At 33.7% G+C, this 25,070-nt stretch overlaps 1 protein-coding gene across 3 annotated transcripts in view; it reads left to right on the top strand.

Moving 5' to 3' along the window:
* Positions 1-25,070, top strand: part of LOC148953258 (dopamine receptor 2-like) — a 257,773-nt gene that overhangs the window by 192,720 nt on the left and 39,983 nt on the right. The gene's annotated exons all lie outside the window — the stretch shown is intronic.

Raw genomic sequence — 25,070 nt, 5'->3', positions numbered from 1 at the left:
GCTTATCACCAAAAAGGCAGTGAACTTTGAAACTGCGTCATGACCTGTCCAAGCCTCATAATAAAAAGTTATTTTTAAAAAAGGTAGCCAGTTTTACGAAAAAAAAAAAAGGGTACCCCCCGGGCACCTGAGGCCCCCTTGTAACTGAACCCGTGGATACCCGACATCACGCCGTGCCACGGTATCCTCTTTAACTGACCCCTCGTGCCCCTCACCCCTCTATGCACCCCCCCCCCCTCAGAACAATTGTCAGCCCTTTATTTTTCAATTTACAATATTTTTCAAACGTTACTTACGTATTATACAGACCACATCGGCGAGGTAAAGCTAGGTCAAGTCACAATGTCATTCTATCGTTACTTTTCAATTAAGCTATTGAATACTTTCTAGCAATGTCCCTTGTAAGCGTCTACGCAAATATCTTTTCGCAAATATATTTTCGCAAAAAAAAATTCGCAAATCTCGTAAACTAAAGAAGTAATTACCCTTGTCAAATGCATGACTCGTTCTATTAATGAAACCCATGAAACGAATAGCCAAGTTTTTAAAAAAAAAAACCTACTAATCAACTTACAGATGAATGACCACGGATTTAACATAAAAAAGAAACTTGTATATCATGAACTAGAAATCTACGTCAGAAAAAACTTGTCCTTAATAGGACCGGTATTAAATGACCCTGGTAACCGTCCAATGCATTGAAAACCTACACACATATCCATGCCTCAGGCGTAAGTTTGAATGTATACTTTCAATGCATTGTACGGTTACTACTCAGGGCAAGGGTTTTAAGTTATGCCCTGGGGGCATATAAGGTTTTTTATAGAAGGCGTTGTCGTAGAAACTTCAAAAAAGGCTTATTCGATTGGAAATTCAAAGGACTAGTGCCCTTTTTAATAGTTTAAAGTGATTGGAGGACAACTAGCGCCCCGCGCCCATCATTCCCCCAAACACATCAAATCAAAATTTTGAGATAGCCATTTTGTTGAGCGTAGTTGATTTCCAAAGAGCAAATATGTTTTTGAGGAGGACACTCCCCCACAACCCTCAGGGCAAGGGTTTTAAGTTATGCCCTGGGGTGTATAAGGTAGCCCCCCCCCCCCTACACACACACACCCTTTTTTCCCTAAGCCCATCGGATAAAATTTTTATAATAGCCATTTCATTAAAAATAGTTCTAACGTCAGATAAGAAAAATTCCTGTGTCGCTGGAATCCACCAAGGCCCGGAGGCAGGCGTTATGAGTAAGACTCTAGGGGCATATATAGTTCTTATGGAAAGGATGCTCGTATAAACTTCGGAGAGGTCTCATTTGATTGGAAATTGAAAGTTCTTGTTCACTTTTCAAGAGTCAAAAGAGATCTAAGGGCAACTAGCCTCCCTCCCTCCACGCCCTAAAAGTATCAGATAAAAATTTTGAGATAGATAATTTGTTAAAAAAAAAGTTGAAAGTTCTGATAACAATACGCTCCGGTGTCGACACAGCCCCCAGGGCGCAGGGGTAGGCATTGTATTTCCAGATAGAAAATATGTTTTTGAGGAGGACACTCCCCCACAACCCTCAGGGCAAGGGTTTTAAGTTATGCCCTGGGGGCATATAAGGTTTTTTATAGTAGGCGTTGTCGTAGAAACTTCAAATAAGGCTTATTCGATTGGAAATTCAAAGGACTAGTGCCTTTTTTAATAGTTTAAAGTGATTGGAGGACAACTAGCCCCCCTCACGCCCATCATTCCCCCAAACACATCAAATCAAAATTTTGAGATAGCCATTTTGTTGAGCGTAGTTGATTTCCAAATAGCAAATATGTTTTTGAGGAGGACACTCCCCCACACCCCTCAGGGCAAGGATTTTAAGTTATGCCCTGGGGTGTATAAGGTAGCCCCCCCCTACACACACACACCCTTTTTTCCCTAAGCCCATCTGATAAAATTTTTATAATAGCCATTTCATTAAAAATAGTTCTAACGTCAGATAAGAAAAATTCCTGTGTCGCTGGAATCCACCAAGGCCCGGAGGCAGGCGTTATGAGTAATGCTCTAGGGGCATATATAGTTCTTATGGAAGGGATGCTCGTATAAACTTTGGAGAAGGCTCATTTGATTAGAAATTGAAAGTTCTTGTTCACTTTTTAAGAGTCAAAAGAGATCAAAGGGCAACTAGCCCCCCCCCCTCATCCACGCCCTAAATGCATCAGATAAAAATCTTGAGATAGGCATTTTGTTAAAAAAAAAAGTTGAAAGTTCTGATAACAATACGCTCCGGTGTCGACACAGCCCCCAGGGCGCAGGGGTAGGCATTGTATTTCCAGATAGAAAATATGTTTTTGAGGAGGACACTTCCCCACAACCCTCAGGGCAAGGGTTTTAAGTTATGCCATGGGGGCATATAAGGTTTTTTATAGAAGGCGTTGTCGTAGAAACTTCAAAAAAGGCTCATTCGATTGGAAATTCAAAGGGCTAGTGCCCTTTTTAATAGTTTAAAGTGATTGGAGGACAACTAGCCCCCCTCACGCCCATCATTCCCCCAAACACATCAAATCAAAATTTTGAGATAGCCATTTTGTTGAGCGTAGTTGATTTCCAAATAGCAAATATGTTTTTGAGGAGGACACTCCCCCCACAACCCTCAGGGCAAGGATTTTAAGTTATGCCCTGGGGTGTATAAGGTAGCCCCCCCCCCCCACACACACACACCCTTTTTTCCCTAAGCCCATCTGATAAAATTTTTATAATAGCCATTTCATTAAAAATAGTTCTAACGTCAGATAAGCAAAATTCCTGTGGCGCTGGAATCCACCAAGGCCCGGAGGCAGGCGTTATGAGTAATGCTCTAGGTGCATATATAGATCTTATGGAAGGGAGGCTCGTATAAACTTTGGAGAGGGCTCATTCGATTTGAAATTGAAAGTTCTTGTTCACTTTTTAAGAGTCAAAAAAGATCGGAGGGCAACTAGCCCCCCTCCCTCATCCACGCCCTAAATGCATCAGATAAAAATTTTGAGATAGACATTTTGCTAAAAAAAAAGTTGAAAGTTCTGATAACAATACGCTCCGGTGTCGACACAGCCCCCAGGGCGCAGGGGTAGGCGTTGTAACTTATGCCCTAGGGGCATATATGGTTGTTTTGGAAGGGATGCTCGTATAAAATTCCTAGAGGGCTCATTTGATTGGAAACTGTTACTTGTAATTCACTTTTTAAGAGTCAAAAGTGATGGAAGGGCAGCTAGCCTCCCCCCACACTCCAATTTTTTTTTCCAGAGGCCTTTCATATAGAAGGGGTCGTCCTATAAACTTCAAAGGGGGCTCATTCGATTTTAAATCGAGAGTTTTAGTGCCCTTTTTAAGAGTCAAAAGTGATCAGAGGGTAACTGACCCCCCCCCCACCCAAGATTTTTTTTCCCAAATACATCTGATAAAAAATTTGAGGTAGCCATTTCGTTAAAAATAGTTCAAAGATTATATAACAAAAACTCTTGTACGCATGGTCATTTCGTTAAAAATAGTTCAAAGATCAGATACTCAAAACTTCTGTGTCAACCCCCCCCCCCAGGGCCGAGGAAGGCGTTGTAAGTATTGCTCTTGGGGCATATATAGTTCTTATGGAAGGTATGCTCGTATAAAATTCAGAGAGGGTTCATTTGAATGGAAATTAAAAGTTGTAGTTCATTTTCTCAGAGTGAAAAAAGAACAGAGGGCAACTGGCCCCTCCCGCCCTCCACGTCTTTGGGTGTATCGGTTGGATAAACCCATACGATAAAAATTTCAGATGACCATTTTGTTAAAAATAGTTCAATCATCAGATATTAGAACTCCAGGGTCAACACAACCCCCCAAGGCCCAGGTATAGACGTTGTAAGTTATACTCTGGGGATATATATGGTTCTTATAGAAGTGATACTCGTATAAACTTCAGAGAGGACTCATTTAATTGAAAATAGAAAGTTCTAGTTAACTTTTAAAGAGTCAAAAGAGACCGAAGCTTAATCTAGTCCCCCCAAGCCCTTTTTCACCAAACCCATCCGATAAAAATTTTGAGATAGCAATTTTTTTTAAAATATTTCAAACATCAGATAATAAAAACTCTGAGGTTGACACAAACCCATTTTTTCACTTTTATATTGTTACTTTGATATCAGTTTTGTTACTTTGATGAATATTTGATTTTTTCTAAGTTTGATTTTGAAATAAGGAATTTTTAAAAACTTGAAATTTTTTGCAATCAAAAACGAACAAAAATTAATTTAAAAAAAACTTTCCGAAAAATAAGTTTTTCAAAGAAAATTAAAGGACATTTTAAAATTAAGCTCAGCAGATACAAATACATTTTAAAATTCAAACTCAAAACGAACAGAAATTAAATAAACAATCATAGCGAAAACATACGACAAGTAACAATATAAATGAATAAATATATTTTAAAGAGATTAATGATTAGATTGAATATTAAAATCAAACTTAAAACGAAAAAAACTAAATTCCTATTGAAACGTAAATGAAGCTAGAAACGAAGAAAAATTGATTAAACGGTCAATAAGAAAAACCATGCATTATTTATACATTTAAATTAATAAGTAAATCTTAAAACGAGTGAAACTTAACTTTAATATGCAAATCAAGCTTGAACCGAACAAAAATCACCACAAACAAGAGTTTGGGTATGACCTCCTTCTCTCACTGTAAAAATCTAAAACCTACTGCGTCATTGGGGCTTACTGAAAACTAAATGCGTGTTGAACATTCTTAGAAAGTATAAACAACATCAAATTGAATATTTGATGTACAATGATATTAATTATTGAAAGATCCATCAGTTCAAGAATTTATTTCACTGTAATTGTATTTTTGTTTTCAATGCTGTAAGAACTGGAAAAGAAAATATTTGTAATATATTCCGTTTTCAGTTAAGCGCCAATGATGCAGTAGGCTTTGGCTTTTATACGTAGTTAAGGCATGAGGCAGTGTCCAAACGCCTACTCGTAGGAAAACTGAATTCGTATATGACAACTTTAAAAAGGGCTAATAAATTAAACTATGTGTCCGACTCATAATGATATCAGGCGTTGACAGCTCGCCCGTTCAAATTTCGCCTATCATTTTAGAGTACATTTCCAGTGATGGTTACGAAAGAAAAAACATGTCATAAAATTGGTTTTCAGTAAAGCACCAATGAAGCAGTAGGTTTTAGACTTTTACAGTGACAGAAGGAGAACATACCCAAACTCTTGTTTTTGGTGATTTTTGTTCGTTTCAAGCTTGATTTGCATATCCAATTGAAGTTTCACTCGTTTTAAGATTTATTTATTAATTTACATTAATTTCTATCGTATGTTTGTTTGCATTGATTGTTTATTTATTTTCTGTTCGTTTTAAGTTTCATTTATACTTCAATAGGAAAATACTTTTTTCGTTTTTAAGCTTGATATTCAAATTCAATCTAAGCATTACTCCCTTTAGGATCTATTTATTCATTTATATTATTACTTGTTGTATGTTTTTGCTATGATTGTTTATTTAATTTCTGTTTGTTTTTGGGTTTCATTTATTCTATAATAGTTATTTCTGGTCGTTTTGAGTTTGAATTTTAAAAGGTATTTGTGTCTGCTGAGCTTAAGTTTAAAATGGCCATTACTTTTCTTTGAAAAACTTATTTTTCGGAAAGTTTTTTTTTTTAAATTAATTTCCTACAAAGGCTACATGGGCTATAGCTATAGCAGCATCACAGAGAGATGTGTAATGGCTCGTTTATAACCTACCATTCTACGGTCTTGTATACATGTTTTTTTGTATATGTATATTGATTCGTCTCAATAAGTCCATTTTTAAGTGCTCTATGGCAGAAAAACTTGTATTTTTTTGTACCATCGGTCGATTAGGGAAGTTGGGACGCAATATAAGGGTGCCATTATAATATCTATGCTCGAAAAACCTTAACGGGAGGTTTTAAATCCTACACATTGTGAATTCGCCCTACCTTCCCCCCAAATTAATAAGTTTCTTAAATAGTCTGCTGCCTTCAGAATTTGCAGGCTGCTATAACATCATAAAGAGGTATTTAATGGCTCTTATCAAGGCTTTAGATTAGACCTACGTGATCTCTGTAAACTCGTCTTGAGAACATCCTTGTAAGTGCCACTTGGCACCAAAAATGGAACTTTTGTTGTGCTGCAATGGATTAGAAATGCTGGGAGGCATAAAAACGATACCATTATAATCTTCATGTTCGAAAACCTTTGACTGAAGGTTTACAAATCACCCTTATCGATAGTTCCCCTCCCAACCCCCTTAGAACAAAAACCTTAATACAATTTTTTTTGGCTGAAAATTAAAAAATTAAAAGCTGACATCTCAGTTTGTTTTGGACTTCTACTTCATTCCTTTTTAGCTTCTATTTTCCAGTTCTTGTCTCTCATATTGATGTTTTTCCTTTTACACCAAAGTGTTTGATATTGTCTAAGATATATTTTCAACTTGCATCTCTTCTTTTAATTTGAGTTGTTCCATAAATTTGTTTGCTATTTGCTTTATCTTGACTTGAATGGAATATAAGGGAACAGTAGATCCTGGCTCAAGTTGTCAGTCTTATCTGAATATTCAAGAGGCAAGATGTTACTTAAAATGCCGCTGATGGCCAATGAATTAATTCGGGATCACCAGAAGTAGCATATATGCCAACCGGAAAAAATGGTGCCTAGAAGTGGAACGAGTCTCGACATTTCTTGAGTGTTTTTTTTTTTTTTTTTGTATTTTGAGACAAATATGGCTATGGAACACGGACATTGAAAATGGAAACGGAAAGTGTGCCTTTCAGAAAATGTTTCCTGGACATGTTTCTAGTTTCCTCCTTTTCTACTGAAAGAATAGTAGGCTATACGTTTGCGTATTGACCATAATGGGAAAATGTTGGCGAATATTGCGTGTCCTTAAACGTAAAAAAATCATATATTATTATTTGGCCTCAGCATAGCACACGTTTTTCATAATTTTACAAACAGAGGGAAATGTAATCAGTCACTTTATTTGCAATAGTTCTATGAATAAATATTTCTTACGCCACGAAACAGTGTTTTTTTTTAATTTCAATTCTGCTCTTTTACTCCATTAGATAAAAAAAAATTTTAATTATTTTTACTCATTTTTAGTTTTTAAAGTATTTACAAGAAACCTGACTAATTAGCTTGAACATTACTATTTTGTGTTTTATGGTAAAAATATATATTAAAATCCGAATAACAAACTTGAATAAACTTGCTGTTATTTGAAAGTCGAGTTTAATAAACATTTTTTTGTGTTAGTCCAGGGATATAAAAGTTCTAGCTCACAACGCTGAAAAACATGAATATGGTGGGAAATTCCAAAAATTCAAGCTCGGAAAGGAAGAAAAAAGCTCACCATTCAGTCCGTAAAAAATATGATTGTCTTCGTTTGTCAAGGTGGAGATACTAAACCTCTATTCAACGTGTTTATGACGATGGCAATTTTAATGTTGCACTTTAAATTTCTAATTGATGGCTTGCCATGTATGATAGGTTTCAGGCTCATATTAAAATTCTCTAAGATACGGTTTTATAACTAAAATTATCGTTCTCTTGAATCTTAGTAGTACTTATTAGGCCTGAATTAGTGTCAATTGGGAATCTCTTTTCCATAAACAATCCTTCTAAAAACGAGTTTAGAAGTTTCGGTTAGAAAAGGGCCAAGATTCATTCCCGTGCCACATCATATTCACATCCATCGATAAAGAAAGCCAAATATCATGCAAGGCAATTTTCTAGATTTTAGCGTCAAACTTGTATTTAAAAAGTAAAAATTAAAATTGCAAGAAATTAGTTTAAAGAGTTTGCAACAACAGTAATTTGTGTTCAACAGTTCTCTACTAATACCAAGTCTTTTTAACTTTTGTTAGACTCCTCCCAGATAGAAAAACCGCTGTTCTAAGTTTTCATCTATTCTAGTGTTAAAAATTATGCCTTAAACCTTGACTCTGGTTGGTCAGTCAAAAAATTTATGTTTGAAAGTTGAAAAATGTTCAACTCGAGAAATTACGAACGGCGAACTTAATTGGCGCTGTAATCGTGCGTTATTTTGATTTTATCGACAAGTGTGACTATAATGTTGCACGAGCATCACTCTTTGTTAGGTTACTGTTATTGCTTCAACCGTAATGGGAGACTTTAAGCCCCCAGCTAAGCGTTTTCAATAACGATGATTTCAATAATGTTGTCTTATGCTTCTTAGCCTTCCCTACACTGGAGATGGTATCGAAAAGGTCTATCATAGGCAGCGCAGACGCGCTGCCTAAGTAAAGAACGATGTTAGCACAATGTATTATTTATTTGTTCCATACCAGGGCACTTCGTACCGAAGGAGTTGTCGTAGAAACTTTGAAAAGGGCTCATTCGATTGGAAATTGGAGTGGCTAGTGCCCTTTTTAATAGTCGACAGTGACAGTATAGTCCTTCTAATGAATTCTATGGCCCCTCCGTACCAAACAGGTTTTTACCTATTAGCCAAGTTTAAAAAAAAAAAAAAAAAAACCTACTAATCAACTTACAGATTAATGACCACGGATTTAACCTTCCCTTGGTGGTCATTAAAAACGAAATTTTTGTGTTAAATAAGTAGTTTTTGTATCTTTTAAAAGAGCTTTACGGGGATTGACAGACTCAGTTGCCTAATTCCGTGTGTTTTTTCTTTACTTGTTGGTCATTAAAATCGAAATTTTTGTCTTAAATAAGTAGTTTTTGTATCTTTTAAAAGAGTTTTACAGGGTTTGAGAGACTCAGTTGCCTAATTCCGTGTGGTTTTTCTTCACTTGGTGGTCATTAAAAACGAAATTTTTGTGCTAAATAAGTAGTTTTTGTATCTTTTAAAAGAGCTTTACAGGGTTTGAGAGACTCAGTTGCCTGATTCCGTGTGGTTTTTCTTCACTTAATGGTCATTAAAAACGAAATTTTTGTGTTAAATAAGTAGTTTTTGTATCTTTTAAAAGAGCTTTACAGGGTTTGAGAGAATCAGTTGCCTAATTCCTTGTGGTTTTTCTTCACTTGGTGGTCATTAAAAACGAAATTTTTGTGTTAAATAAGTAGTTTTTGTATCTTTTAAAAGAGCTTTACAGGGTTTGAGAGACTCAGTTGCCTAATTCCGTGTGGTTTTTCTTCACTTAGTGGTCATTAAAAACGAAATTTTTGTGTTAAATAAGTAGTTTTTGTATCTTTTAAAAGAGCTTTACAGGGTTTGAGAGACTCAGTTGCCTTAGTCCGTGTGGTTTTTCTTCACTTGGTGGTCATAAAAAACGAAATGATAGCGTTATATAAGTAGATTTTTTATCTATTAAAAGAGCTTTACAGGGTTTGAGAGACTCAGTTGCCTAATTCCGTGTGGTTTTTCTTCACTTGGTGGTAATTAAAAACAAAATTTTTTTGTTAAATAAGTAGTTTTTGTATATTTTAAAAGAGCTTTACAGGGTTTGAGAGACTCATTTGCCTAATTCCGTGTGGTTTTTCTTCACTTGGTGGTCATTAAAAACTAAATTTTTGTGTTAAATAAGTAGTTTTTTTATCTTTTAAAAGAGATATAAGGGGTTTGAGAGACTCAGTTGCCTTATTCCGTGTGGTTTTTCTTCACTTGGTGGTCATTAAAAACGAAATTTTTGTGTTAAATAAGTAGTTTTTGTATCTTTTAAAAGAGCTTTACAGGGTTTGAGAGACTCAGTTGCCTAATTCCGTGTGGTTTTTCTTCACTTGGTGGTAATTAAAAACGAAATTTTTGTGTTAAATAAGTATTTTTTGTATCCTTTAAAAGAGCTTAACAGGGTTTGAGAGACTCAGTTGCCTAATTCCGTGTGGTTTTTATTCACTTGGTGGTCATTAAAAACGAAATTTTTGTGTTAAATAAGTAGTTTTTGTATCTTTTAAAAGAGCTTTACAGGGTTTGTGATTCTCTGTTGCCTAAGTGCGTGTGGTTTTTGTTCAGTTGGTGGTCATTAAAAACGAAATTTTTGTGTTAAATAAGTAGTTTTTGTATCTTTTAAAAGAGCTTTACAGGGTTTGAGAGACTCAGTTGCCTAATTCCGTGTGTTTTTTCTTCACTTGGTAGTAATTAAAATCGAACATGTGGTGTGATATAAGTAGTTTTTGTATAATTTATAAGAGCTGTACAGGGTTCGAGAGACTCAGTTGCCTAATTCCGTGTGGTTTTTCTTCACTTGGTGGTCAGTAAAAACGAAATTTTTGTGTTAAATAAGTAGTTTTTGTATATTTTAAAAGAGCTTTACAGGGTTTGAGAGACTCAGTTGCCTAATTCCGTGTGGTTTTTCTTCACTTGGTGGTCAATAAAAAAAAAAATTTTGTTTTAAATAAGTAGTTTTTTGTATCTTTTGAAAGAGCTTTACAGGGTTTGAGAGACTCAGTTGCCTGATTCCGTGTGTTTTTTTTTTACCGAGTTGTAATTAAAAACTAAAATTTTTTTTTAAATATGTAGTTTTTTTGTATATTTTAAAGGAGCTTTAAAGGGGTTGATAGACTCAGTTGCCTAATTCCTTGTGGTTTTTCTTAAATTGGTGGTCATTAAAAACGAAATTGTTGTGTTAAATAAGTAGTTTTTGTATATTTTAAAAGAGCTTTACAGGGTTTGAGAGACTCAGTTGCCTAATTCCGTTTGGTTTTTCTTCACTTGGTGGTCATTAAAAACGAAATTTTTGTGTTAAATAAGTAGTTTTTGTATCTTTTAAAAGAGCTTTACAGGGTTTGAGAAACTCAGTTGCCTAATTCCGTGTGGTTTTTTCTTCACTTGGTGGTCAATAACAACGAAATTTTTGTGTTAAATAAGTAGTTTTTGTATCTTTTAAAAGAGCTTTACAGGGTTTGAGAGAACGAAATTTTTGTGTTAAATAAGTAGTTTTTTTGTATCTTTTAAAAGAGCTTTACGGGGATTGAGAGACTCAGTTGCCTAATTCCGTGTGATTTTTCTTTACTTGAGGGTCAATAAAAACGAAATTTTTGTGTTAAATAAGTAGTTGTTGTATCTTTTAAAAGAGCTTTACGGGGTGTGAGAGACTCAGTTGCCTAATTCCGTGTGGTTTTCCTTTACTTCGTGGTCATTAAAAACGAAATTTTTGTGTTAAATAAGTAGTTTTTGTATCTTTTAAAAGAGCTTTACAGGGTTTGAGAGACTCAGATGCCTAATTCCGTGTGGTTTTTCTTTACTTTGTAATCATTAAAAACGAAATTTTTGTGTTAAATAAGTAGTTTTTGTATCTTATAAAAGAGCTATACGGGGATTGAGAGACGCAGGTTCCTAAGTCCGTGTGAATGTTCTTGAATGGTTGGTAATTAAAATCGACTATTGTGTGGTTCTGAAGTATTTATAGTATCTTTTAAAAGAGCTTTACTGGGATTGAGAGACTCAGTTGCCTAATTCCGTGTGATTTTTGTTTACTTGGTGGTCATTATAAACGAAATTTTTGTGTTAAATAAGTAGTTTTTGTATCTTTTAAAAGAGCTTTACGGGGTTTGAGAGACTCAGTTGCCTAATTCCGTGTGGTTTTACTTTACTTGGAGGTCATTAAAAACGAAATTTTTGTGTTAAATAAGTACTTTTTGTATCTTTTAAAAGAGCTTTACTGGGATTGAGAGACTAAGTTGCCTAATTCCGTGTGGTTTTTTTCTTCACTTGGTTGACATAAAAAACGTAATTTTTGTGTTAAAAAAGTAGATTTTGTATCTTTTAAAAGAGCATTACAGAGTTTGAAAGACTCAGTTGCCTAATTCCGTATGGTTTTCCTTTACTTGGTGGTCATTAAAAACGAAATTTTGGTGTTAAATCAGTAGTTTTGGTATCTTTTAAAAGAGCTTTAAGGGGTTTGAGAGACTCAGTTGCCTGATTCCGTGTGATTTTTCTTCTTTTCAGTAAAGACACTCGATATCCTAAAAGTGTTTAATTCAAACTTTTTTAAAACTTCGAAATTTTTCAACTTTATTTATTTTTTTCTTTTTGTACATAACTTAAAATGTCAAAATATGCTTACAGCTCTAACAATTGCGCTCTCTGATTGGTCAGAGACACGATGTGACTTTCACACTGGAATTTTATGACCGGTTATTGACACTACCTAATATATTGCATGTATTAAATCAGTATTTTTTACGCAGTGGAACGATAAACACATAAGTCATATCTTTAAAAAAAAGTGAAGATGGAGCATTTTAATAAAGTGTGTTTACATAACAAGGTTATTGTAGCATTGAATGCTGACAAAGAGAAGTATTGGAAATGTATGCATGCATTGTCTTGACAGTAAGGAATTAAATTTCTTTGGAATACCGAAAAAATTCAACTCTTATGTTGGTGGTTATGCGAGATTGAGATCTCCAGAGATGATTGCACTCAAAGAGAATGGCAACATAAAAATAATCATTGATAATAGAGGACAACTCCTTGCTACTATTGCAGGTAACACATTAGCTACTATTACATCCAATCGTCACCTGTCAGGTATTAGCATTCAACGGAAGATCAATACAAGAAAGGCATACTCTCCTACTAATATCTTAAACCATATCTTGTCTACGTGCCGAAACTGTTACCTGTGTAAAAATAATGTGAGAATAGACAGTGAAATTGCCACAAAAATAAAAAGGGCATTGTCAGAAAATATCACGATGGAATATAAAGATGAATCGATGAAAAACAAAGCACCAGCAAACGTTACTGCCATTGATCAAACAGTCATTGAACCAAATAATACCAAAGACGAAAAGCATATTGAGCCTGTTGATGAGAAACCAGTAAAAATTGTGTATGACTCAAAATGGAATAATGATTATTCTACTGATTACGAACTAAGAGAAGACAATAGCTATAATATCAAGAGAGAAAATGGTGAACTATTTTATGGAACAGATTCAAAATGTCCAAAGTTAATCATTGATATTAATAATGTATCATAATATATTTTTTGTATTAATATTCTACATAGCATTATTTCATTAAAAATATATTATGCATTACATTGTTATGTGTTCATTATTTTTAGAGTAAGCTAGCATATCAAACGTTTAGACTGTCTAATAAAACGTCGGAGATGTAAGAAAAGGAATTTGCATACATCTATTGTCAGACACATGGGAACAAATTCTTTCTTGAATTCGCCTCCTGGATAAATAAAAAAAAAGACATTTCATTCAAGAAATTATGACGAAACTCTTAGTAAGCAACAAACTCTTTTTGAAGTTACCTCATGGATACACAATGCAGAAATTTCATTTAAGAAATTATCAAAAATTGTAAGTAAGTAGCAAATTCTTTCAAAAATATGTAAATACGTTTAAGCAATAAATATATTTAAGCTTAACCGGTCCTTATTCTTTAGAATAGTTTTATTCATTTCATTAAATTATGAAGAAATTGTAAGTAAGTAACAATAGCTTTTCTGAATTCGCTTCCTGGACACAATACAGATATTTAATTCAAGAAATCATAATAGAATCGCAAGTAAGTAATAAAGTCTTTATTGTTTTCACCTATTGGATACACAATACTGAAATTTCATTTTTTTTTAAGGTTCATTTAGACGAGGTTACGTGCGCGCACGTCACCTCGTCTAAATGAACCATAAAAAATGAAATAAAGCTATGTCGACTTTGCATATCTCTCCTGATTGGTCCCTAAAAAACCAGTCTGGTTGAAAAAGTGGAGTTTTCGTACTGCTCACTTTTTTGCAATGTGTAGAAACCAGTGGGGAATCCCCTCTCGTTTGGAAAGGTGCCAAGGAAAGGCATACAAATAGCATGTAGTTTCAAAACGTGTTTAATCACGTTTCTTGAATGAAGTATCTGTACTGTATATTCAAGAGGTGAAATCAATAAAGAGCTTGTTACTTACTTACAAATATTTTTTATAATTTCTTTAATGAAATTTCCGTATTGTGTGTATCCAAGAGTTGACTTCAAGAAAGAAATTGTTACTTACTGAGAATTTATTCATAATTTCTTGAATTAAATTTTTACATCGCGTATCCAAGAGATGACTTCAAGACAGAAATTGTTACTTACTGAGAATTTTTTCATAATTTCTTGAATCAAATTTCTACATCGTGTATCTAAGTCATGAAATTCTTGACTGAAATTTCCGTATTGTGTATCCATGAGTTGACTTCAAGAAAGAAATTGTTACTTACTGAGAATTTTTTACTAATTTCTTGAATTAAATTTCTACATCGTCTAGTTAAGTAAAAATTATTTTTGATAAAGAGAAAAAAAAAAGTTACCTACTTGCGGTATTTTCATAATTTATTGAATGGAGTATCTGTACTGTATATCCAATAGATGAAAACAAAAAGAGTTCGTTAATTACTTACAAATATTTTCATAATTTCTTGAATTAAATTTCAGTATTGCTTATAAAATAGTTTAATTCAATAAAGAAATTGTTTTTTTCCATTATAACCTGAGTAAAACTTCCGTACTGTGTCTCAATCAGCTGAGTTCCCTAAAGAAATTGCTACTTACTGAGAATTTTTTTCTTAAATTCTTTAATGAATTTTATAAATTTTGTATCTAAGTCATGAAAAAAATAAAGAGTTTGTTACTTACTTGGAATTTTGTCATAATTTCTCGAACGAAATTTCTTTCTTGTTTATCCAGTAGGTGAATTCAAGAAAGAATTTGCTACTTACTTACAATTTTTTCATAATTTCTTTAATGAACTGTCTTTTTTATTAACCCAGGAGGCGAATTCAAGAAAGAATTTGCTACTTACTTAAAATTTTTGATAATTTCTTAAATGAAATTTCTGCATTGTGTATCCATGAAGTAACATGAGTGTGTTACCTATTTAAAAGTCCATCATAATTTCTTGAATGAAATTTCAGTATTGTGTGTCCAATAGGTGAAAACAATAAAGACTTTATTACTTACTTGTGATTTTATTATGATTTCTTGAATTAAATATCTGTATTGTGTCCAGGACGGGAATTCAAGAAAGCTATTGTTACTTACTTACAATTTCTTCATAATTTAATGAAATGATTAAAACTATTCTAAAGAATAAAGACCGGTTAAGCTTAAAGATATTTATTGCTTAAACGTATTTACATATTTTTGAAAGAGTTTGCTACTTACTTACAATTTTTGATAATTTCTTAAATGAAATTTCTGCATTGTGTATCCATGAGGTAACTTCAAGAAAGAGTTTGTTGATTACTTAGAGTTTCGTCATAATTTCTTTAATTAAATGTCTTTTTTTATTTATCCAGGAGGCGAATTCAATAAAGAATTTGTTCCCATGTGTCTGACAATAGGTGTATGCAAATTCCTTTTCTTACATCTCCAAAGTTTTATTAGACATTCTAAACGTTTGACATGCTAGCTTACTCTAAAAATAATGAACACATAACAATGTAATGCATAATATATTTTTAATGAAATAACGCTATGTAGAATATTAATACAAAAAATATATTATGATATATTATTAATATCAATGATTAACTTTGGACATTTTGAATCTGTTCCATAAAATAGTTCACCATGTTCTCTCTTGATATTATAGCTATTGTCTTCTCTTAGTTCGTAATCATTAGAATAATCATTATTCCATTTAGAGTCACACACAATTTTTACTGGTGTCTCATCAACAGACTCAATATTCTATTCGTCTTTGGTATTATTTGGTTCAATGATGGTTTGAGCAATGGCAGTAACGTTTGCTGGTGCTTTGTTTTTCATCGATTCATCTTTATATTCCATCGTGATATTTTCTGACAATGCCCTTTTTATTTTTGTGGCAATTTCACTGTCTATTATCACATTATTTTTACACAGGTAACAGTTTCGGCACGTAGACAAGATATGGTTTACGATATTAGTAGAAGAGCAGGCCTTTCTTTTATTGATCTTCCGTTGAATGCTAATACCCGAAAGGTGACGATTGGATTTATCAGTAGGTAATGTGTTAGCTGCAACAGTAACAAGGAGTTTTCCTCTATCATCAATGATTATTTTTATGTTGGCATTCTCTTTGAGTGCAATCATCTCTGGAGATCTCAATCTTGCATAACCACCAACATAAGAGTTGAATTTTTTCGGTATTCCAAAGAAATTTAATTCCTTACTGTCATGACAATGCATGCATACATTTCCAATAGCGCTACCACCTGTACTTGATTCAAAGTTTAAATACTTCTCTTTGTCAGCATTCAATGCTTTAATAACCTTGTTATGTAAACACACTTTATTAAAATGCTCCATCTTCACTTTTTTTTTAAAGATATGACTTATGTGTTTATCGTTCCATTGCGTAAAAAATACTGATTTAATACATGCAATAGATTAGGTAGTGTCAATAACCGGTCATAAAATACCAGTGGGAAAGTCACATCGTGTCTCTGACCAATCACAGAGCGCAATTGTTAGAACTGTAAGCATATTTTGACATTTTAAGTTATGTACAAAGAGAAAAAAATAAATAAAGTTGAAAAATTTCGAAGTTTTAAAAAAGTTTGAATTAAACATTTTTAGGATATCGAGTGTCTTTACTGAAAAGAAGAAAAATCACACGGAATCAGGCAACTGAGTCTCTCAATCCCCGTAAAGCTCTTTTAAAAGATACCAAAACTACTGATTTAACACAAAAATTTCATTTTTAATGACCGCCAAGTAAAGGAAAACCATACGGAATTAGGCAACTGAGTCTTTCAAACCCTGTAAAGCTCTTTTAAAAGATACAAAAACTACTTATTTAACACAAAAATTTCGTTTTTAATGACCTCCAAGTGAAGAAAAACCACACGGAATTAGGCAACTAAGTCTCTCAAACCCTGTAAAGCTCTTTTAAAAGATACAAAAACTACTTATTTAACACAAAAATTTCGTTTTTAATGACCACCAAGTAAAGGAAAACCACACGGAATTAGGCAACTGAGTCTCTCAAACCCTGTAAAGCTCTTTTAAAAGATACAAAAACTACTTATTTAACACAAAAATTTCGTTTTTAATGACCACCAAGTAAAGAAAAATCACACTGAATTAGGCAACTGAGTCTCTCAATCCCCGTAAAGCTCTTTTAAAAGATACAAAAACTACTTATTTAACAAAAAAATTTCTTTTTTAAAGACCACCAAGTAAATAAAAATCACACGGAATTAGGCAACTTATTCTCTCAATCCCCGTAAAGCTCTTTTAAAAGATACAAAAACTACTTATTTAACACAAAAATTTCGTTTTTAATGACCACCAAGTGAAGAAAAACCACACGGAATTAGGCAACTGAGTCTCTCAAACCCTGTAAAGCTCTTTTAAAAGATACAAAAACTACTTATTTAACACAAAAATTTCGTTTTTAATGACCAACAAGTGAAGAAAAACCACACGGAATTAGGCATCTGAGTCTCTCAAACCCTGTAAAGCTCTTTTAAAAGATACAAAAACTACTTATTTAACACAAAAATTTCGTTTTTAATAACCATCAAGTAAAGAAAAATCACACGGAATTAGGCAACTGAGTCTCTCAATCCCTGTAAAGCTCTTTTAAAAGATACAAAAACTACTTATTTAACATAAAAATTTAGTTTTTAATGAGCACCAAGTCAAAAAAAAAAACATGGAATTATGAAACTGAGTCTCACAAACCCCGAAAAGATAATTTAAAAGATACAAAAAAACTAATAAATAAAAACAAAAATTTCGTTCTCTTAAACCCTATAAAGCTCTTTTAATAGATACAAAAACTAATTAAATAACTCGAAAATGTCGTTTTTAATTACCCGCAAGTAAGGAAAAATCGCCCTGAATTAGGTCACGGACTCTCTCAATCACTGTAAAGCTCTTTTAAAAAGTTACAAAAACTACTTAATTAACACACAAATATAGTTTTTAATTACTACCAAGTGAAGAAAAAAACCACACGGAATTAGGCAACTGAGTCTCTCAAACCCTGTAAAGCTCTTTTAAAAGATACAAAAACTACTTATTTAACACAAAAATTTCGTTTTTAATGACCACCAATTGAAGAAAAACCACACTGAATTAGGCAACTGAGTCTCTCAAACCCTGTAAAGCTCTTTTAAAATATACAAAAACTACTTATTTAACAAAAAAATTTCGTTTTTAATGACCACCAAGTGAAGAAAAACAACACGGAATTAGGCAACTGAGTATCTCAAACCCTGTAAAGCTCTTTTAAAAGATAAAAAAACTACTTATTTAACACAAAAAATTCGTTTTTAATGACAACAAAGTGAATAAAAAACACAAGGAAATAGGCAACAGAGTATCTCAATCCCTGTAAAGCTCTTTTAAAAGATACAAAAAACTACTTATTTAACACAAAATTTTTTTTTTTAATGACCACCAAGTGAAGAAAAACCACACGGAATTAGGCAACTGAGTCTCTCAAACCCTGTAAAGCTCTTTTAAAAGAAACAAAAACTACTTATTTAACACAAAATTTTATTTTTTAATTACATCACATTTAAGAAAAAACACACTGAATTAGGAAACTGAGTCTCTCAAACCCTGTAAAGCTCTTTTAAAATATACAAAAACTACTTATTTAACACAAAAATTTCGTTTTTAATGACCACCAAGTGAAGAAAAACCACACGGAATAAGGCACCTGAGTCTCTCAACCCCTCTAAAGCTCTTTTAAAAGATACAAAAACTACTTAATTAACACAAAAATTTCGTTTTTAATGACCACCAAGTGAAGAAAAACCACACGGAATTAGGCATCTGAGTCTCTCCAACCCTGTAAAGCTCTTTTAAAAGATACAAAAACTACTTATTTAACACAAAAATTTCATTTTTAATTACCACCAAGTAAAGAAAAACCACACGGAATTAGGCAACTGAGTCTCTCAAACCCTGTAAAGCTCTTTTAAAGGATACAAAAACTACTTATTTAACACAAAAATTTCGTTTTTAATGACCACCAAGTGAATAAAAACCACACGTATTTAGGCTTCTGAGTCTCTCAAACCCTGTAAAGCTCTTTTAAAAGATACAAAAAAACTACTTTTTTAACACAAAAATTTAGTTTTTAATGACCGCCAGGTGAAGAAAAATCACACGGAATTAGGCAACCGAGTCTCTCAAACCCTGTAAAGCTCTTTTAAAATATACAAAAACTACTTTTTTAAAACAAAAACTTCGATATTATTGACCACTAAGTAAAGAAAAACCACACGGAATTAGGAAACTGAGTCTCTCAAACCCTGTAAAGCTCTTTTAAAATATACAAAAACTACTTATTTAACACAAAAATTTCGTTTTTAATGACCACCAAGTGAAGAAAAACCACACGGAATTAGGCAACTGAGTCTCTCAAACCCTGTAAAGCTCTTTTAAAAGATACAAAAACTACTTATTTAACACAAAAATTTCGTTTTTAATGACCACCAAGTGAAGAAAAACCACACGGAATAAGACAACTGAGTCTCTCAAACCCTGTAAAGCTCTTTTAAAAGATACAAAAACTACTTATTTAACACAAAAATTTCGTTTTTAATGACCACTAAGTGAAGAAAAACCACACGGAATTAGGCAACTGAGTCTCTCAAACCCTGTAAAGCTCTTTTAAAAGATACAAAAACTACTTATTTAACACAAAAATTTCGTTTTTAATGACCACCAATTGAAGAAAAACCACACGGAATTAGGCAACTGAGTCTCTCAAACCCTGTAAAGCTCTTTTAAAAGATACAAAAACTACTTATTTAACCCAAAAATTTCGTTTTTAATGACCACCAAGTGAAGAAAAACCACACGGAATCAGACAACTGAGTCTCTCAAACCCTGTAAAGCTATTTTAAAAGATACAAAAACTACTTATTTAACACAAAAATTTCGTTTTTAATGACCACCAAGTGAAGAAAAAAACCACACGGAATTAGGCAACTGAGTCTCTCAAACCCTGTAAAGCTCTTTTAAAAGATACAAAAACTAATTATTTAACAATAAAATTTCGTTTTTAATGACCATCAAGTAAAGAAAAATCACACGGAATTAGGCAACTGAGTCTCTCAATCCCCGTAAAGCTCTTTTAAAATATAAAAAAACTACTTATTTAACACAAAAATTTCGTTTTTAATGACCCCCAAGTGAAGGTTAAATCCGTGGTCATTAATCTGTAAGTTGATTAGTAGGATTTTTTTTTTTTTTTTTTTTTTAACTTGGCTATTATGTAAAAAAATTTTTGGTACGGAGGGGCCATAGAATTCATTAGAAGGACTATACTAGTGACTAGAGGGCAACTACCCTTCCCCCCCCCCCGCCCACCATTTCCCGAAACACATCCAATCAAAATTTTTAGATAGCCATTTTGTCCAGCGTAGTTGACTTCCAGTGAGAAATTATGTTTTTGAAGAGCACACTCCCCCACAGCCCTCAGAGCAAGGGTTGTAAGTTATGCCATGGGGGCATATAAGGTTTTATATGGAAGGCGTTGTCGTAGAAACTTCAAAAAAGGCTCATTCGATTGGAAATTTAAAGGGCTAGTGCCCTTTTTACTAGTCCAAGTAATTGGAGGGCAACTAACCCCCCTCTCACGCCCAACTTTTCCCCAAACACATGCAATTAAAATTTTGAGGTAGCCATTTTTGATTCTTATAGAACACGTTGTCATAGAAACTTCAAAAAGGGCTCATTCGACCGGAAATTGAAAGGGCTAGTGCCCTTTTTAATAGTCAAAAGTTATTTGAAAGCAACTAACACCCCTTCCACGCCCACCATTTCCCCAAACACAACCAATAAAAACTTTGAGATAGCCATTTTGTTCCACGTAATTCAAAGTTCAGGAAATTATACATTTGAGCAGAACACTCCCATCACAGTCTTCAGGGCAAGGATTATAAGTTATGCCCTGGGGGCATATAAGGTTTTGATTAAAATCTTTGTCGTCGAAACTTGAAAAGGGGCTCTTTCGATTGGAAATTCAAAGGGCTAGTGCCATTTTTAATAGTCGAAAGTGATTTGAGGGCAACTAACCCCCCTTTCACGCCCATCTTTTCCCCAAACACATCCAATCAAAATTTTTAGATAACCATTTTATTCAACGTAGTTGAAAGTTTTGGAAATAAGGTCTTTAAGGATGACAACCCCTATCCCAGATTCCTCAGTGCAAGGGTCGTAAGTTATGCCCTGGGGGCATATAAGGCTCTTATTGAAAGTGTTGTTGTGGAAACTTCAATTGGGCACATTCAATTGGAAATTGAAAGGGCTAGTACCTTTTTTAATAGTTGAAAGTGATTGGGGAGCGACTAACGCCCTCTCACGCCCATAATTTCCCCAAACACATCAAATAAAAATTTTGAGATATCCAATTGGTTCAACGTAGTTGAAAGTTCTGGAAATTTGGTCTTTTAGGATAATAACGCCCTCAGAGCCCTCGTGCAAGGGTTGTAAGCTATGCCCTGGGGGCATTTAAGGTTTATATAGAAAGTTGTTGTAGAAATTTCAAAAAGGGCTCATTTGATTGGAAATTGAAATTGCACTTTTTAATAGTCGAAAGTGAGTGGAAACTAATTAACCCCCCTCTCACTCCACCATTTCCCCAAAAACATTCAATCAAAGTTTAGAGAAGCCATTTTGTTCAACGTAGTTGAAAATTCTGGAAATTATGTATTTAAGGATGAAAAACCCCCCAGAGCGCCCAGGACAATGGTTGTAAGTTATGCCCTGGGGGCAAATAAGGTTTTTTATAGATAAAACCTCAAAAGGGGCTCATTCAATTGGAAATTGAGAGAGCTAGTGCCTTTTAATAGTCAAAAGTGATTGGAGTGTAACTAACCCCCCTCACACCCACCATTCCTCCAAACATACCAATCAAAATTTTCAAATAGCCATTTTGTTCAACGTAGTAGAAAGTTCAGGGAAATTAGGTCTTTGAGAATGACAACTCCCCCCCCCCCCAGCCCTCAGGGCAAGGGTTTTAAGTTATGCCCTGGGGGCATATAAGGTTTTTATTGAAATTATTTTCGTAGAAACTTCAAAAGGGCTCATTTGATTAGAAATTGAAAAGGCTAGTGCCATTTTTAATATATTGAAAGTGATTGGAGAGCGACTAATGCCCTCTCACGCCCACCATTTCCCAAAACACATCAAATCAAAATTTTGAGATAGCCATTTTGTTTAGTGTAGTTGAAAGTTCTGGAAATTAGGTCTTAGATGATGACAACCCCCCTCACTGTTCTCAGAGGAAGTGTTTTAATTTATGCCCTGGGGGCATACAAGATGTTAATAGAAAGCGTTGTCTTTTCGAAAAGGGCACATTCGATTGGAAATTGAAAGGCCTAGTGCCCTTTTTAATAGTCGAAAGTCATTGGAAGGCTTGACATTTTTATAGTAAAGATCGATGTGGGTATAATGTATTATTTTTTGTTGTTGTTGTTGTTTAGACCGGGGCACTTCGTATCGAAGGAGTTGTCGTGGGAACTTCGAAAAGGGCTCAATCGATTGAAAACAGAAAGGGCTGATGTCCTTTCTGATAGTCGAAAAAGAATTGGAGGGCAACTAATCCTCCTCCCACGCCCACCCTCCTATTTGTCCATTAAGTTTAAAAGCTAAATTTTGCCTTAAGATTAAATTAAAATTCACTGTGTTAATGCTAATTCCCAATAAGGCATTTCAGCAGTATCCCAAGAACGACTGAGGGTATTATGTTCAAACTTTCGGGGCTACTTCTGCTCTTAAAATTTAACCAACTCCAAGTAGCGTAAGTGTATCCAAGCTATCAAGAAAGTAAACAGATTTTTTTGCGAATGGTATTAAGTTTTCCATTTCAGGTCAACTAGAGGAGGTATGAAACTAAACTAAACACTACTATTTGTGTCCAGATTTTTAAATGGGTGTATGTTGTTAAAAATTGCTGAAGATATTTCTCCAGCATACAAATAGCAGGCCAAAATATAAAGTCTTAAAATAAACAAAAGATTTAAAGTATTTTTTACTTTTTCCCTGAAAAGACTATGTCAATATAAAACGAACAGAAATTAATTAAAAAAACTGTTTTCGCAAAATAAGTTTTTCAAAAAAAAGTAAAGAACACCATTAAGCAAAAAATAAGCAAAAATAAAATCAAATAATTTACCAAGCCTTAAAATACCACATAACAGTATAAATAAATAAATGAAACCCAAAACGAACAGAGATTACAACAAATAACCGAGTCAAACTCAAAACGAGCAGAAATTAACATAAGTTGGGCTCAAAACCCCTATGCCTTCCCAAGGCCAGAAAAAATTTGCACTTTACTGAAAAACATACAAATGAATGTGCATTGTCAGTTTAATATACATATACTGATAATTAGTAATCAGAATGTTAATATTATTTGATTTATTAAAGTTATAAAAGTAGAAACATATATATTTTTTTCGGTAAAGTGCAAATTATATTAGGGGTTTTGAGCCCAACTTATGTTAATTTCTGCTCGTTTTGAGTTTGACTCGGTTATTTATTGTAATTTCTGTTCGTTTTGAGTTTCATTTATTTATCGATGCTGATTTTTGGTCGTTTTTGATACCAATAGATACATCAAAAGAATCAGCTTCTTATGCTGATATCAAATGTATAAGTTTCATCAAGTTTAGTCTTACCAATCAAAAGTTATGAGCCTTTGAAAATTTGTTCTATTTTCAAAAAAAAAGAGGAAACAGCCCCTAAAGTCATAGCACTTCAATGAAAATCACACCATCAGATTCAGCGCATCAGAGCTCCTATTTGAAAAAATGTGAAATTTTGTATTTTTTTGCCAGAAGAAAGATCAAGGATGCGTCTTTATTTGTTTTTTTTTTTCTTCCCAGGGATGATCGTACCGATCCAGTAGTCCTAGAATATGGTAAGAATGGTCATTCGAACGGAAATCAAAAGTTTTAGTGGCCTTTTTAAGTGACCCGAAATTGGAGGGCAACTTGGCCCCATCCTAGGTTCATTTTTCTCCCATAGTTATCCGATCAAAATTTTGAGATACTCATTTTGTTCAGCATGGTCGAAAATCTAATAAATATGTCTTTGAGGATAACTTAACCCCCCACAGCTCCTGAGGGAAGGGCTGCAAGTTATGAACTTTGCTCAGTGTTTACATATAGTATTGCTTAATGGGAAGCTACATACATTTTCAGGAGAGATGTTTTTCTAATGGGGGGGGGGTCAGAGGAGGATGTTACTTTGGAGGATATCTCCATGGAGGATGTTTCCTTGGGGGAAGGGACATTTCTATGAAGGGGCGTCAGATTTCCCAGCCTTATTTAAAAAACGATCAGAAATTAAATAAAAAAAAACAAGTTTTTTCAACTGAAAGTAAGGAGCAACATTAAAATTTAAAACGAACAGAAATTATTGCTTATATTAGGGGGTTCGCCCCCTCGTCAACACCTCGCTCTTTACGCTAAGGTTTTTTTTAGTACTTTCAAAAGTGCCATCTATTCTAATTAACCGGCCTTTGTGATTCAGGGGTTTGTGATTGGAACAAAATTCGAAGTTTAGCGTAAAGAGTGTGGCATTGACTAGAGGGGCGAACTCCCTAATATAAGTAATAAAGACATACGAATATAGAAGTTCGTTACGTAAGTTAATTCATAAGTTACGTTAGAACAAAATTTCGAGAAAGCCATTTAGTCAAAAAAAAGTAAAACTAAAATGCAAATTTCGTTTTAATTATTGATGTACGGTGAGCCGAAATCAAAGCTGCATTAATTCAAAAACTTTCAGAAATTAAATTAAAAAAAACAATTTTTTTTTAGCTGAAAGTAAGGAGCGACATTAAAACTTAAAAAAAAACAGAAATTATTCCGTATATGAAAGGGGCGGTCCCCTCCTCAACGCCTATCTCTTTACGCTAAAGTTTGACTCTGTATCACAACTTTGTTTTTAAAACAATAGAACACTTAAGCGTAAGGAGCGGGGCGTTGAGGAGGGGACCGCCCTTTCATATACAGAATAATTTCTGTTCGTTTTAAGTTTTAATGTCGCTCCTTACTTTCAGTTAAAAAAAACTTGTTTTTTAACCTATCAAAAGCACACAGATATGAGTAGTAGCTTTCAAATGAATTAATTTTCAGACTCCACTTCTCAGGG

This window comes from Artemia sp. Qi Xiang Cuo, chromosome 4, assembly GCF_049724085.1.
Source record: "Artemia sp. Qi Xiang Cuo chromosome 4, ASM4972408v1, whole genome shotgun sequence".
NCBI lineage: Eukaryota > Metazoa > Arthropoda > Branchiopoda > Anostraca > Artemiidae > Artemia > Artemia sp. Qi Xiang Cuo.
This window is presented reverse-complemented; position numbering and strand designations above follow the sequence as displayed.